The sequence below is a fragment of the Oncorhynchus kisutch genome, linkage group LG14 (genome assembly GCF_002021735.2).
Source record: "Oncorhynchus kisutch isolate 150728-3 linkage group LG14, Okis_V2, whole genome shotgun sequence".
Lineage (NCBI taxonomy): Eukaryota > Metazoa > Chordata > Actinopteri > Salmoniformes > Salmonidae > Oncorhynchus > Oncorhynchus kisutch.
The window spans coordinates 66548247-66563078 of record NC_034187.2 but is presented as its reverse complement, the minus strand read 5'-3'; the positions used below and the strand labels follow the sequence as shown (position 1 = coordinate 66563078).

The following is a 14832-nucleotide window of genomic DNA, read 5'->3' as shown; positions in this document are numbered from 1 at the left end:
GTCATTATGGCTAAACAGTTATTTTTGTTTCATTAGACCAGAGGACATTCTCCAAAAAGTACAATCTTTGTCCCCATGTGCAGTTGCAAACTGTAGTCTGGTATTTTTATGGCAGTTTTTGAGCAGTGGCTTCTTGCTGAGCGGCCTTTCAGGTTATGTCGATGTAGAACTCGTTTTACTGTGGCTATTGATACTTCTGTACCTGTTTCCTCCAGCATCTTCTCAAGGTCCTTTGCTGTTGTTCTGGGATTGATTTGTACTTTTCGCACCAAAGTACGTTCATCTCAGGAGACAGAACCCGTGTCCTTCCTGAGCGGTATAATGGCTGTGTGGTCCCATGATACTTGGGCACTATTGTTTGTACAGATGAACGTGGTTTGGAAATTGCTCCCAAGGATGAGCCAGACTTGTGGGGGTTTACATTTTTTTTTCAGAGGTCTTGGCTGATTTCCCCATGATGTCAAGCAGAGGCACTGAGTTTGAAGGTAGGCCTTGAAATACATCTACAGGTACACCTCCAATTGACTCAAATTATGTAAATTAGCCTATCAGAAGCTTCTAAAGCCATGACATAATTTGTTGGAATTTTCCAAGTTGTTCAAAGGCAGTCAACTTAGTGTATGTAAACTTCTGACCCACTGGAATTGTGATACAATCTGTCTGTAAACAATTATTGGAAAAATGACTTGTGTCATGCACAAAGTAGATGTAAGCATTTCACTGTTAGTCTACACTGGTTGTTTACAAAGTATGTGACAAATACAATTTGATTTTTAGTTGTAGCCCGTGAAAAGTGTCTGGAATGAATCAGTGATCTGTGACATGTTTTAGCAAAACTCCCAAAACCAATATTGCCATAAACAATATTCTATAACTTTTAGTGCGACCCGACCAAATTCACAGAAATATGAGTTGTAGATCTGTCACTCGTTGAAAGCAAGTCCAAGAAGCAGTAATATGTTCTGAGCGCAATTTCTATGCTTAAGTTTACTTTTAGCATCTTGTTTTTGTACACCATCTGAAAATACAATATTTTTGGTAATGGAAAAGATTTCACACTGCGGTTTAGATGGTATAATGATTCTTTACACTATACTTGCTTGTTTTGTCACAAACTGAAATTAGACAAACTATTAGAATTTTAGCAACAAGGAAATGGTGGAGTGATTTCTGCATAGTGCATCTTTAAAACTTGCTCTACTACTTCCAGAAAGCCCAAATTATATCACAAAAAAGAATTTCACCATGATTCCTCTGTCAAATGGGCCTCGTTGGTCTTCTTGACTTGAGCCACTTCAGTCTCGTCTGGCTGTATGGTGTGGTACCACCTGTACCAAGGGGTCATGGTGGGGGGAAGAGGGGCCGAGCCAACTGCGTCATGGGAGTTGGAATAGTCCTCCCCTGAGAAGTCCACATGAGGAACCTGGAAGGGTAGCAGCCCTGGAAATATGGACAATATTTATGTACTGTAAGGAACTGCAGTTTCTCTTTTGGTGGCATTGGTGAACTGCTGCACTGGTCACAAAAAAATGTAATTCTTCATTACTGTACTGCTGTAGCATTCTGCTCCTTAGTCAGAGCCTGAACTTACCATGGTCTCTTGCAGTGCCAATTGCCTGATTGAGTTAATTTTTCTGTTTCTGACTCCTGGATTAAAAATGTAGAATAACAATATAAATGTGCCACTTTGGTTACCTCAAACCTCACAAAAAGTGTTGGTCTTGAACCAGATGTTACTTTATGCAGAAAGGTTTTCATCACTAAAACACCTATTGGCAGCCTCTCAGATTCTTGGCTGTGTCAACTGTGTAAATTCATCAAATCAAAGATAACTTATTTTGATGAAACCAGCAAGCATTTAGATAACACTTGCTGAATTCAGCATGGTTGATTCAGATTAATTCATAGAATTGTATTCACATTACATAAATAGAAACCATCTTACCTGTCCGCGTGGGGTCATACACAACGCCTGTATATGGGCTTCTAAAATGTTGCAGCAGCTTCACATTCTGCAGAAAGGCAATGGTCCATTGCTTACCAAACATAAGATTGAATAGCTTGTTAAATCAACCTAATGAAATCAAAGGTAATACCATCTAATTTAACATCTCTCATAATGATTGTGTATGTATATATGCCATGAGTAAATGTGAGAGACCAAACCTGATAGTGGATGATGGTGTCTCAACAAATTGGACAAGGGTTCCCACATATCGTGTCTCCTCTGAAGAAAACAAAACAGAAATAGTGATGAGGGTTTTTTCTTTCTTTTCCCACCTTTATTTAACCAGGTAGGCCAATTGAGAACAAGTTCTCATTTACAACTGCGACCTGGCCAAGACAAAGCAAAGCAGTGCAACACAAACAACAGAGTTACACATGGGATAAACAAACAAACAGTCGATAACAATAGAAAAATCTACATACAGTGTGTGCAAATGTAAGATTAAAGAGGTAGGGCAATAAATAGGTTATAGTGGAGAAATAATTACAATTTAGCATTAACACTGGAGTGATAGATGTGCAGGTGATGTGCAAGTAGAGATACTGGGGTGCAAAAGAGCAAAAATAAATAACAATATGGGGATGAGGTAGTTAGGTGGGCTGTGTACAGGTCCAGTGATCGGTAAGCTGCTCTGACAGCTGATGCTTAAAGTTAGTGAGGGAGATATAAGACTTCAGCTTCAGTGATTTTTGCAATTTGTTCCAGTCATTGGCAGCAGAGAACTGCTGGCGGCCAAAGGAGGAGATGCCTTTGGGGGTGACCAGTGAAATATACCTGCTGGAGGGCGTGCTACGGGTGGGTGTTGCTATGGTGACCAGTGAGCTGAGATAAGGCGGGGCTTTACCTAGCAAAGACTATAGATGACCTGGAGCCAGTGGGTTTGGCGAATATGAAGCTAGGGCCAGCCAACGAGAGCATACAGGTCACAGTGGTGGGTGGTATATGGGGCTTTGGGGGCAAAACGGATGGCACTGTGATAGCAAATTAGATTGTTGCCTTGTTCAGGGGCAGAACGACAGATTTTCACCTTGTCAGCTCGGGAGATCCAATCTTGCAACCTTTCAGTTAACTAGTCCAACGCTATAACCACCTGCCTCATTGCACTCCACGGGGAGCCTGCCTGTTACGCGAATGCAGTAGAAGCCAAGGTAAGTTGCTAGCTAGCATTAAACTTATCTTGTAAAAATCAATCAATCATAATCACTAGTTATAACTACACATGGTTGATGATATTACTAGTTTATCTAGCGTGTCCTGTGTTGCATATAATCGATGCAATGCTGGTGGATGATTTAACAAAAGCGCATTTGAGAAAAAAATCACAATCGTTGGACGACTGTACCTAACCATAAACACCAATGCCTTTCTTAAAATCAATACACAGAAGTATATATTTTTAAACCTGCATATTTAGCTAAAAGAAATGCAGGTTAGCAGGCAATATTAACCAGGAAAATTGTTTTCGAAATGATAGTTTCCGGATTCGACTATATTAATGACCAAAGGCTCGTATTTCTGTGTGTTATTATGTTATAATTAAGTCTATGATTTGATAGAGCAGTCTGCCTGAGCGATGGTAGGCAGCAGCAGGCTCGTAAGCATTCATTCAAACAGCACTTTTGTGCGTTTTGCCAGCAGCTCTTCGCAAGCACAGCGCTGTTTATGACTTCAAGCCAATCAGCCTAATGGCTGGTGTAACTGATGTGAAATGGCTACCTAGTTAGCTGGGTGTGCGCTAATAGCGTTTCAAAAATCACTCGCTCCGAGACATGGAGTAGTTATTCCCCTTGTCCTGCAGGGGCCGCGGCTTTTGTGAAGCGTATGGCTGTTGTCGATGTGTTCCTGGTTCGAGCCCAAGTAGGGGCGAGGAGAGGGACGGAAGCTATACTGTTACACTGGCAATATTATAGTGCCTATAAGAACATCCAATAGTCAAAGGTATATGAAATACAAATGGTATAGAGAGAAATAGTTCTATAAATACTATATTAACTACAACCTAAAACCTCTTACCTTGGAATATTGAAGTCTCATGTTAAAAGGAACCACCAACGTTCATATGTTCTGAGCTAGGAACTGAAACGTTAGCTTTTTATTGCACTTTTACTTCTCCAACACTTTGTTTTTGCATTATTTAAACCAAATTGAACATGTTTCATTATTTATTTGAGGCTAAATGGATTTTTATTGATGTATTATATTTTTAAAAAATTAAACGGCCGATTAATCGGTATCGTTTTTTTTTGGTCCTCCAATAATCTGTATCGGCGTTGAAAAATCATAATCGGTCGACCTCTAGGTAGGATAGTCAATTTTACGAGGGTATGTTTAGCAGCATGAGTGAAGGAGGCTTTGTTGCGAAATAGGAAGCCGATTCAAGATTTAATTTTGGATTGGATATGCTTAATGTCTGGAAGGAGAGTTTACCGTCTAACCAGACACCTAGGTATTTGTAGTTGTCCACATATTCTAAGTCAGAACCATCCAGAGGAGTGATGCTAGTCGGGCGGAAGGGTGTGGGCAGCGATTGGTTGAAAAGCATGCATTTAGTTTTACTAGCATTTAAGAGCAGTTGGAGACCACGGAAGGAGTGTTGTATGGCATTGAAGCTCGTCTGGAGGTTTGTTAACACAGTGTCCAAAGAAGGGCCAGAAGTATACCGAATGGCGTCGTCGGGTAGAGGTGGATCAGAGAATCACCAGCAGCAAGAGCAACATCATTGATATATATACAGAGAAAAGAGTCGGCCCGAGAATTGAACCCTGTGGCACCCCCATAGAGACTGCCAGCGGTTCAGACAACAGGCCCTCCGATTTGACACACTGAAGTCATTTGAGAAACCAAAGCTGTGGTGATTGACAGAGTCCAAAGCCTTGGCCAGGTCGATGAAGACTGCTGCACAGTACTGTCTTTTATTGATGGTGGTTATGATATCGTTTAGGACCTTGAGCGTGGCTGAGGTGCATCCATGACCAGCTCTGAAACCAGATTGCATAGCAGAGAAGGTACGGTGAGATTCGAAATGGTCGGTGATCTGTTTGTTAACTTGGCTTTCAAAGACTTAGAAAGGCAGGGCAGGATGGATATAGGTCTATAACAGTTTGGGTCTAGAGTGTCTCCCCTTTCAAGAGGGGGATGACCGCAGCAGCTTTCCAATCTTTAGGGATCTCAGATGATACGAAAGAGAGGTTGAACAGGCAAGTAATAGGGGTTGCAACAATTGTTGGGGTCCAGATTTTGCAGTTCTTTCAGAACATCTGGATTTTGGGTGAAGGAGAAGCGGGGGGGCAGCCAGGTGGAAAGCACGGCCAGCCGTGCTTATTGAAATTCTCGATTATCGTGGATTAATCGGAGGTGACAGTCTTTCCTAGCCTCAGTGCAGTGGGCAGCTGGGAGGAGGTACTCTTATTCTCCATGGACTTTACAGTGTCCCAAAATGTTTTAGATTTTGTGCTACAGGATGCAAATTTCTGTTTGAAAAAGCTAGCCTTTGCTTTCCTAACTGACTGTATATTGGTTCTTAACTTCCTTGAAAAGCTGCATATCGCGGGGGCTATTCGATGCTAATGCAGTACGCCACAGGATGTTTTTATGCTGGTCGAGGGCAGTCAGGTCTGGAGTGAACCAAGGGCTATACCTGTTCTTAGTTCTACATTTTTTGAACGGGGCATGATTATTTAAGATTGTGAGGGAAGCACTTTTAAAGAATAACCAGGCATCCTCTACTGACGGGATGAGGTCAATATCCTTCCAGGATACCCAGGCCAGGTCGATTAGAAAGGCCTGCTCGCTGAAGTGTTTTACAGAGCGTTTGACAGTGAAGAGGGGTGGTCATTTGACCGCGGACCCATTACGGACGCAGGCAGTGATCGCTGAGATCCTGGTTGAAGACAGCAGAGGTGTATTTAGAGGGCAGGTTGGTCAGGCTGATATCTATGAGGGTGCCCATGTTTACAGATTTGGGGTTGTACCTGGTAGGTTCCTTGATCATTTGTGTGAGATTGAGGGCATCAAGCTTAGATTTTAGGACGGCCGGAGTGTTAAGCATATCCCAGTTTAGGTCACCTAACAGTACGAACTCGTGTGACTGTCTGGTGGAGAATATAATAATAATAATAATATGGAGTTACATAGCCTAACACAGAGCAGACAGCATCATGGTAGACATCCTCTGAATATCTGTGCACTCTCCAAAAAAGCCTAGACAATAGCTTGGAGAGCTGCCACAAGTCTCCAGGTCTCAGGCAAGGTTACAGAACTACCACTGTTACACCTACAATGCAGGTATTGCGTGTCTTCTGAGGGGGAATCCCTCCTTTCTGGTTCCTCCTGTAGTTAGACCACACTGGACTGGTTCCATAGTGCTCTATTTACTCTAGAGATAGGAGAGGTAGACAGACAAAGTCAATGATCACATATGGATGGATTAACAGTAATTAATTACACTCCACTGAGCATGCTTTCTAGTGCAGGAACATGGAGTAGGCTTAGTCTGGGTCCGAGGAACCATCCCTTAGAAAACAGCAGAGTACATAGAAAATACATACAATCTCTAATCTCCATACCTTCGCTCTCCAGGTAGCCCCATGTTCTGTCCTTGTAACAGTTAAAAAGTCTCCAATGTCACAGCAGCATCACTGGAGATTTCAGGTTAGGCTGCAGTGCACAGAGAGAGGCTGGACTTCACACTTGGAAACACAGCCTGGGTCCAACGCCTGACAGGTAACCTCTTTGGAAGCTAGAAACCAAACAAATAGAGTGACTGTCAGTCCAGTCATCAAGTGCAAAACTTGCAAATACAGTGTACTGTTCAGTACACAAGACAACGACGCTGATACATTTGCATAGACTATGGTTCTATGTGAAACATATTACGGGGGTTGCATTGGACGATGTACAGTGAAGATGCAATATGCATACGCAGTACACAAAGTCAGGTACTGGTATGTAGTTCACTTAGTTGCTAGCTAAAGCTGTAACTTCACTGTGTTCATTAACTGACCGTTACGGTTACGGTCTGTTTCGTGATCTGATCATCTGTAACGTATGTGTGCAGCGGAAGTCATAGCTTTCGCTTATCTGACGCACTATAGAAAATAATTGTCAAATACCTTATTCTGCCGAAAAGTACGTAAAAGTAAAGGATAGACACGGCATAAAATCCTTCAAATGCCTGGTATGGACGCTGCCATTTTGCCTTTCACAACTGAGGGTTGAAAGGTTACAGGTGAAAGAACAAGTAGCACATTATGTATTGTTGTGCATGGCCAAAGACTCTCCTTTTGGACTTCAATTAATGTATTTTATGAATTTGTTATTTATTAATTGTATTATTTTAAATTAAACGCAAGGTTTTGATTGTGTCCGCTGGTGTGGCAGGCTACCCGATTTGCATCGCAGCCATTTTGTAGAAATATTATAATCATAATTATTCCCAAATGTGATGTTATAACTCAATGCAAGCACCATATTTTGTGAGTTAGCACTGATACTCATTCAACTTTGTTTAGATAAGCAACAAAAGACTTGGGATGTGAGGTAAATTGAAAAGAGAATGTACAAAACGTGCAGCGTTATCTTCCTGTCCTAATGGACAATGAAGGCACAGATAGAACACTCTTTAATTAATGAAGGTGTTCTACAACCGCGCGTCACCAAAAACTCAATGTTGTTACCATGAAAAACCCAGAAAATGCATGCTGGAAGACGCGTATGACGTCAAAAACGTCACAGGGTATAAATACCAAGGCCCTCCCCTTCCAGTTCATTCCTGGATTTGTTCTGAGGTGAGTAACGTCGAAAGAAATACTGCTAGTTTTTGAACAAAAACGACTGCGCAATTATTTAATTTAACCATAATCAGAAAGCTATATTAAGATGCAGGCGTGTATGAACACACGAAGAAAACAAGTGAATATCTTAAGTGTTTTTCACTCTGTGCTCTTTTTTTCAGGTATTTTGTCTGAAGAGTGGCCGTCGAGGAATTTGAATACCTAATAAAAACGTTTTCTTCAATTAATTGACATTTCATTCTAGTTTTGCCTCCAGTTTGTTCGTCGGAATAGCTTTATTTTAGCTGCCACAACCCCGCCCAAACATTGCCAGTAGAATGGCCTGTACTGAAGAACTCAGTGACTTTCAACGTGGCACCGTCATAGGATGCCACCTTTCCAACAAGTCAGTAAGTCAAATTTCTGCTCAGCTAGAACTGCCCAGGTCAACTGTGAGTGCTGTTATTGTGGAGTGGAAACGTCTGGGAGCAACAACTGCTGAGCCTCGAAGTGGTAAGCCACACAAGCTCACAGAACGGGACCGGCAAGTGCTGTAGCGTGAAGATATTGTCTGTCCTCTGCAACACACTGAGTTCCAAACTGCATCTGAAAGCAACGTCAGCACGTATGTTTGTTGGGAGCAGCGTCTGCTGGAGTGGTGTAAGCCAGATAGACGGGGACTTTGAGGACTACAAACAGGTTCTGGAAACACTGGGGGAGACCCTGGTCCACTAGGTCAAAGAGTGACCTACCTACTGCAGAACCGGGGCTCTATTGGCACTCTATTCCCTGTACTGCACCATTTTTCACCAGAGCACTATGGGCCCTGGTCAAATGTACTGCACTATGTAGGGAATAGGGTACCATTTTGAACAGGCCCAGGAGGAAATAGAAATGTAATGCAAAATAACCTACCACTGAAGCTGGCTATGTCATTAGCTCAGTGCATCTCGATAGTCTAACGTGGCTTTGTTTTCTTGTCTCGCCTGATCGTTCACCACTTATTTGAATAAGCATCATGGCTTAAGTCTCTCCCAAATCAGTTTATTTGAAGAAAGGTGTGGCGAGGAAGCCACGTTAAGAGTATTGAGAATACACCCCTGGTGTACTGCAGTATCCTCTCGGCCTATGAGATGCATACATTTTCTTGAGTCCAATTTGCCACCCCCTCCACACAACTGTATATCTGAAAAGATAGGGTGTGATTTGGAATTCAGAATTTGACTGGACAAGTGGGCATGTCTCACCCAGGTGACAATGGGACAGAAATAGCAACATGCTGAAGTATTTCTATTATAGAGGAAATGGCAATACATTACCAGTGGATCCACACATGTAGAAACCAAGCTCTTATTACCTGGGAATAAACATGTTGACACCTGTATGATCATAGAATTTACTAAAGACAAAAAGGAAATTAAATAAATGGATTTTACAATGTCTTTATTGTACAACTTGTCTCTGAATACAACTGAGCAGATTAGACAGATTTATCTCATCAATGGTCCATATGGTAAGTAGCATGTACTGTACATGAGCTGATAATTCACTTGTCAGTCATCCTGTTGCCTAGTCACTTTACCTCTCCCAATATATATAAATAAATACACACATATCTCCGAGTGGCACAGCGGTCTAAGGCACTGCATCTCAGTGCTAGAGGTGTCACTACAGACCCTGGTTCGATTCCAAGCTGTATTACAACTAGCCGTGATTGGGAGTCCCATGGGGCAACGCACAATTGGTCCAGCGTTGTTAGGGGGTTTTCCGGGGTAGGCTGTCATTGTAAATAAACATTTGTTCTGTACTGACTTGTCTAATTAAGGGTTAAATAAAAAAATATCTTCAATTACCTTGTACCTCTGCATATTGACTCGGTACTGGTATAGCAAAGTTATTGTTACAGTTATTCCTTGTTATTTTTCTGCATTGTTGGGAAGGGGCCCGTAAGTAAGCATGTCACTGTTAGTCTAACTATTGTCTGCGAAGCATGTGAGGAAAATTAATTGGATTTTAAGTTGTAGCCTGTGAGAAGAGGCTGGAATGAATCAGTGATGCTTCATCAAAATTGCAACTGCTACCCTCCCACACTCCCAAAAGCAATAAAAAAAAACAATGTTGCCATGAAAACAAACAAATAAAACACAATATTCTTGTTTTAAATCTGCAATATGTGATTTTGGGCTACCTGACCAAATTCACATAGAAGTGTTATAGATCTGTTGTCTCATTGAAAGCAAGTCCAAGAAGTGGTAGTTCTGTTCTGTGTGTGATATTTCTGTGCTTAAGATTCATTTTTGTATCTTTTACTTTAATTTTTCTACACCAGCTTCAAACAGCTGAAAATACAATATTTTTGGTTAAGGAAAATATATTTCACAGCAGTTGTTTAATCACAAACTGAAATTAGACAAACTATTTGAATTTTTGCAACCAGGAAATGGCAGTGCTTTTATGCATAGGGCTCTACTACTTCCAGAAAGCCGAAATAAAAAAATTATTTCACCATGATTCCTCTGATATGCCCTAGTCTATGTCAAATAGGTCTTGTGGGTCTTCTAGACTTTAGCCACTTCAGTCTCGTCTGGCTGCATGGTATTGTACCACCTATACTAAGGGGTCATGGAGGGGTCGAGCCAACTGCGTCATGGGAGTTGGAATAGTCCCCCCCTGAGAAGTCCACAGCGATCGGGTGAAGAGCATGCATTTAGTTTTACTTGCATTTAAGAGCAGTTGGAGGCCACGGAAGGAGTGTTGTATGGCATTGAAGCTTGTTTGGAGGTTTGTTAACACAGTGTCCAAAGAAGGACCAGATGTATACAGAATGGTGTCGTCTGTGTAGAGGTGGATCAGAGAATCACCAGAAGCAAGAGCAACATCATTGATATATACAGAGAAAAGAGTCGGCCCGAGAATTGAACCCTGTGGCACCCCCATAGAGACTGCAAGAGGTCCGGACAACAGGCCCTCCGATTTGACACACTGAACTCTATCTGTGAAGTAGTTGGTGAACCAGGCGAGGCAGTCATTTGAGAAACCAAGGCTGTTGAGTCTGCCAATAAGAATGCGGTGATTGCGGTGAGTCGAAAGCCTTGGCCAGGTCAATGAAGACGGCTGCACAGTATTGTCTTTTATCGATGGCGGTTATGATATCGTTTAGGACCTTGAGTGTGGCTGAGGTGCACCCATGACCAGCTCGGAAACCAGATTGCATAGCGGAGAAGGTACGGTGGGATTGGAAATGGTCGGGGATCTGTTAACTTGGCATTCGAAGACTTTAGAAAGGCAGGGTAGGATAGATATGTTTGTACTGCTCCAGCGTCACAGAGGCTGAACTTAACCTGGTCTCTAGCAACGGCAATCGCCTGATTGAGTTACTTTTTCTGTTTCTGACACTCCTGGATAAAAATGTAGAATAACAATATAAATGTGCCACTTTGGTTACCTCAAACCTCACAAAAAGTGTTGGTCTTGAACCAGATGTTACTTTATGCAGAAAGGTTTTCATCACTAAAACACCTATTGGCAGCCTCTCAGATTCTTGGCTGTGTCAACTGTGTAAATTCATGTAATCAAAGACAACTTATTTCGATGAAACCAGCAAGCATTTTTCTTTTATATATATATATTTTTTTTAACCTTTATTTAACTAGGCAAGTCAGTAAAGAACAAATTCTTATTTTCAATGACGGCCTAGGAACAGTGGGTTAACTGACTTGTTCAGAGGCAGAACGACAGATTTTCACCTTGTCAGCTCGGGGATTCGATCTTGCAACCTTTCGGTTACAAGTCCAAAGCAAAATGTAGATAACACCTGCTGAAATCATCACGGTTGATTCAGATTCATTCATAGAATTGTTTTCACATTACATAAATTGAACACAAACATTGCCTTCGGAAAGCATTCAGACCCCTTGACATTTTCCAAATTTTCTTCGGTTACAGCCTTATTAGCCTTAAAATGGACTAAATTATTATTTTTTCTTCATCAATCTACACACAATCAACACCCAATAACGACAAAGCAAAAACATGTTTGGGGAAATTTTTGCAAATTTATTTAAAAAAAATATCACATTTACATAACTATTCAGACCCTTTACTCTGTACTTTGTTAAAGCACCTTTAGGCTGTAATCGCAGTCAGAGTCTTCTTGGGTACGGTGCTACAAGATTGGCACACCTGTATTTGGGGAGTCTTTCCCATTCTTCTCTGCAGATCCTCTCAAGCTCTGTCAGGTTGGATGGGTGCGTCGCTGCACAGCTATTTTCAGGCCTCTCCAGAGATGTTTGATCAGGTTTAAGTCCGGGCTCTGACTGGGCCACTCAAGGACATTCAAAGACTTGTCCAGAAGCCACTCCTGCGTTGTCTTGGCTGTGTGCTTAGGGTCGTAGTCCTGTTGGAAGGTGAAACTTCACCCCAGTCTGAGGTCCTGAGCGCTCTGGAGCAGGTTTTCATTAAGGATCTCTCTGTACTTTGCGCCGTTCATCTTTGCCTCGATCCTGAATAGTCTCCTTGTCCCTGCTGCCGAAAAACATACCCACAACATGATGCTGCCACCACCATGCTTCACCGTAGGGATGGTGCCAGGTTTCCTCCAGACGTGATGCTTGGCATTCAGGCCAAAGAGTTCAATCTTGGTTTCATCAGACCAGATAATCTTGTTTTTCATGGTCTGAGAGTCATTAGGTGCCTTTTGGCAAACTCCAAGCAGGCAGTCGTGTATTTTACTGAGGAGTGGCTCCTGTCTGTCCACTCTACTATTAATCCCTGATTGGTGGAGTGCTGCAGAGATGGTTGTCCTTCTGGAAAGTTCTATCTCCACAGAGGAACTCTGTTAGAGTGACCATCGGGCTCTTAGTCACCTCCCTGACCAAGGCCCTTCTCCTCCGATTGCTCAGTTTTGCCGGCCCGGCCTCATGGCTTGGTTTTTGCTCTGTAAACTGTGGGACCTCATAGACAGGTGGGTGCCTTTCCAAATCATGTCCAATCAATTGAAATGATCACAGGTGAACTCCAATCAAGTTGTTTAAACATCTCAAGGATGATCAATGGTAACAGGATGCACCTGTGCTCAATTTCAAGTCGCATAGCAAAGGGTCTGAATACTTATGTAATTAAGGTATCAGTTATTTCTTTCTTTTTTTACTGTTTTTGCTTTGTCATTATGGGGTATTTATTGTGTGAACTGCTGAAGATTGCTGAAGATTTTTTGTATAGTTTTTAATCCATTTAGAATATGGCTGTAACATAAAATGTGGAACAAGTCAACCGGTATGAATACTTTCTGTAGATACTGTATCTTACCTGTCCGTGTGGGGTCATACACAACACCTGTATATGGACTGATAAACTGTTGCAGCAGCTTCACATTTTGCAGAAAGACAATGGTCCATTGCTTACCAAACATAACATTGAATAGCTTGTTAAAATCAACCTCACAAAATCAAAGGAAATGCCATCTAATTTTCCATCTCTCATAATGATTGTGTGTGTGTGTGTGTGTGTGTGTGTGTGTGTGTGTGTGTATATTCCATAAGTCAATGTGAAAGACCAAACCTGATAGTGGATGATGACGTTGGGGTCTCGGCAAATTGGATGGGGGTTCCCAAATATCTTGTCTCATCTCTGATCAAAACAAAACAGAAATAGTGATTAGAGGTTGCAGTCAAGTCTGTCTGAGAATATAATAACAATAATAATAATAATATGGTGTTACATAGCCTAATACAAAGCAGACCGCATCATGGTAGACATCCTCTGATCATCTGTGCACTCCCCAAAGCCTAAACAATAGCTCAGAGAGTATCCAGGTTTCAGGCAAGATTACAGAACCATCTCTGTTACACTTACAATGTAGGTTGTGTGTGTCTTCTGAAGGGGGGATCCCTCCTTTGTGGTTCCTCCTGTAGTCAGACCACACTGGACTTGTCCATAGCGCTCTATGTACTCTAGCGATAGGAGAGGTAGTCAATGGTCACAGATATGGATGGATTAACAGTATTTAAATTACACTCCATTGAGCATGCTTTTTAGTGCAGGAACCAGGATTAGGCTTAATCTGGTTCCGAGGAACCATCCCTTAGAAAATACAGCAGAGTGCACAGAGTAGAAATTCAAACTCTAATCTCCATACCTTTGCTCTGTCGGTGGCAAGAGCCTCCACTGCATCACTGGGGGTATCAGGCTGCAGTGCACAGACAGGCTGGACTGCACACCTGGAAACACAGTGACTGTCAGTTTTTTAACGTTTTTTTACCTAACCTTAATTTAACTCTGCCAGTCAAGTGTGAAATTTGCAAATACAGTGTACTGTACACAAGACAATGATGCGGATACATTTTCATATGCTATGGTTCTATGTGAAACATATTACTGGGGTTGCATTGGATGATGTACAGTGAAGATAAAATATGCACAATGTATAAAGTAAGGTACTGGTATGTATTTAGGTATGTTGCTAGCTAGCTAACTCTGTAACTTCGTTAGCTGTAGCTGGCTAGTGTTTAACAGCCGACGGTAACGCGTTACTTTAGCTCGGTCACTGTTTCGTGATGTGTGTGTGCAGCAGACGTCCAAGCTTTTGCTTATCTGATGTACTATAGACAATAATTGTCAAATACCAGATTCTGCAGAATATTCTGTGAAGTAAAGCGGACACACGGCATAAAATCCTTACAACACTTGGTATGGACGCTGCCATTTTGCCTTTCACAACTAAGGGTTGAAAGGTTACAGGTGAAAGGGCAAGTAGCACATTTATTTTTGTGCATTGTCAAAGACTTTCCATTTGGACTCCAATTAATTTATCTTATGAATTTTTGTTAATTATTCATTTAATCATTTTAAATTAAACGGCAAGGTGTTGATAGTGTCCGAGGGTGTGGCAGGCAGCATGCTCGAGTGCATCGCAGCCATTTTGTAAAAATATTACAATCGAATTTATACCCAAATGTGATATTATAACTCAATACAAGCACCATATTTTGTGAGTTAGCACTGGTACTCATTACAATTTGTTTAGATAAGCAACAATAGACTTGGGATGTGAGG

The 14832-nt window shown here is 41.7% G+C and overlaps 2 long non-coding RNA genes across 6 annotated transcripts; one reads left to right on the top strand and one right to left on the bottom strand.

The window, feature by feature from the left end:
- Positions 1–674: 674 nt before the first annotated feature.
- LOC109904683 (uncharacterized) lies at positions 675–14498 on the bottom strand. Of its 5 annotated transcripts, none has more exons than XR_004202886.1 (10): positions 14403–14498; positions 13916–13997; positions 13633–13730; positions 13339–13407; positions 6574–6746; positions 6286–6383; positions 2167–2227; positions 1946–2036; positions 1592–1647; positions 675–1440 (listed from the first exon to the last, which is right to left on the bottom strand). It is a non-coding gene; the product is annotated as an uncharacterized LOC109904683 (long non-coding RNA). The 5 variants fall into 5 exon arrangements; XR_004202885.1 differs by having other exon boundaries at positions 1946–2012; XR_004202884.1 differs by lacking the exon at positions 1592–1647.
- On the top strand, positions 7683–9221 carry LOC109903465 (uncharacterized). Its single transcript, XR_002257041.2, has 2 exons — positions 7683–7794; positions 7962–9221. It is a non-coding gene; the product is annotated as an uncharacterized LOC109903465 (long non-coding RNA).
- Positions 14499–14832: the final 334 nt, after the last annotated feature.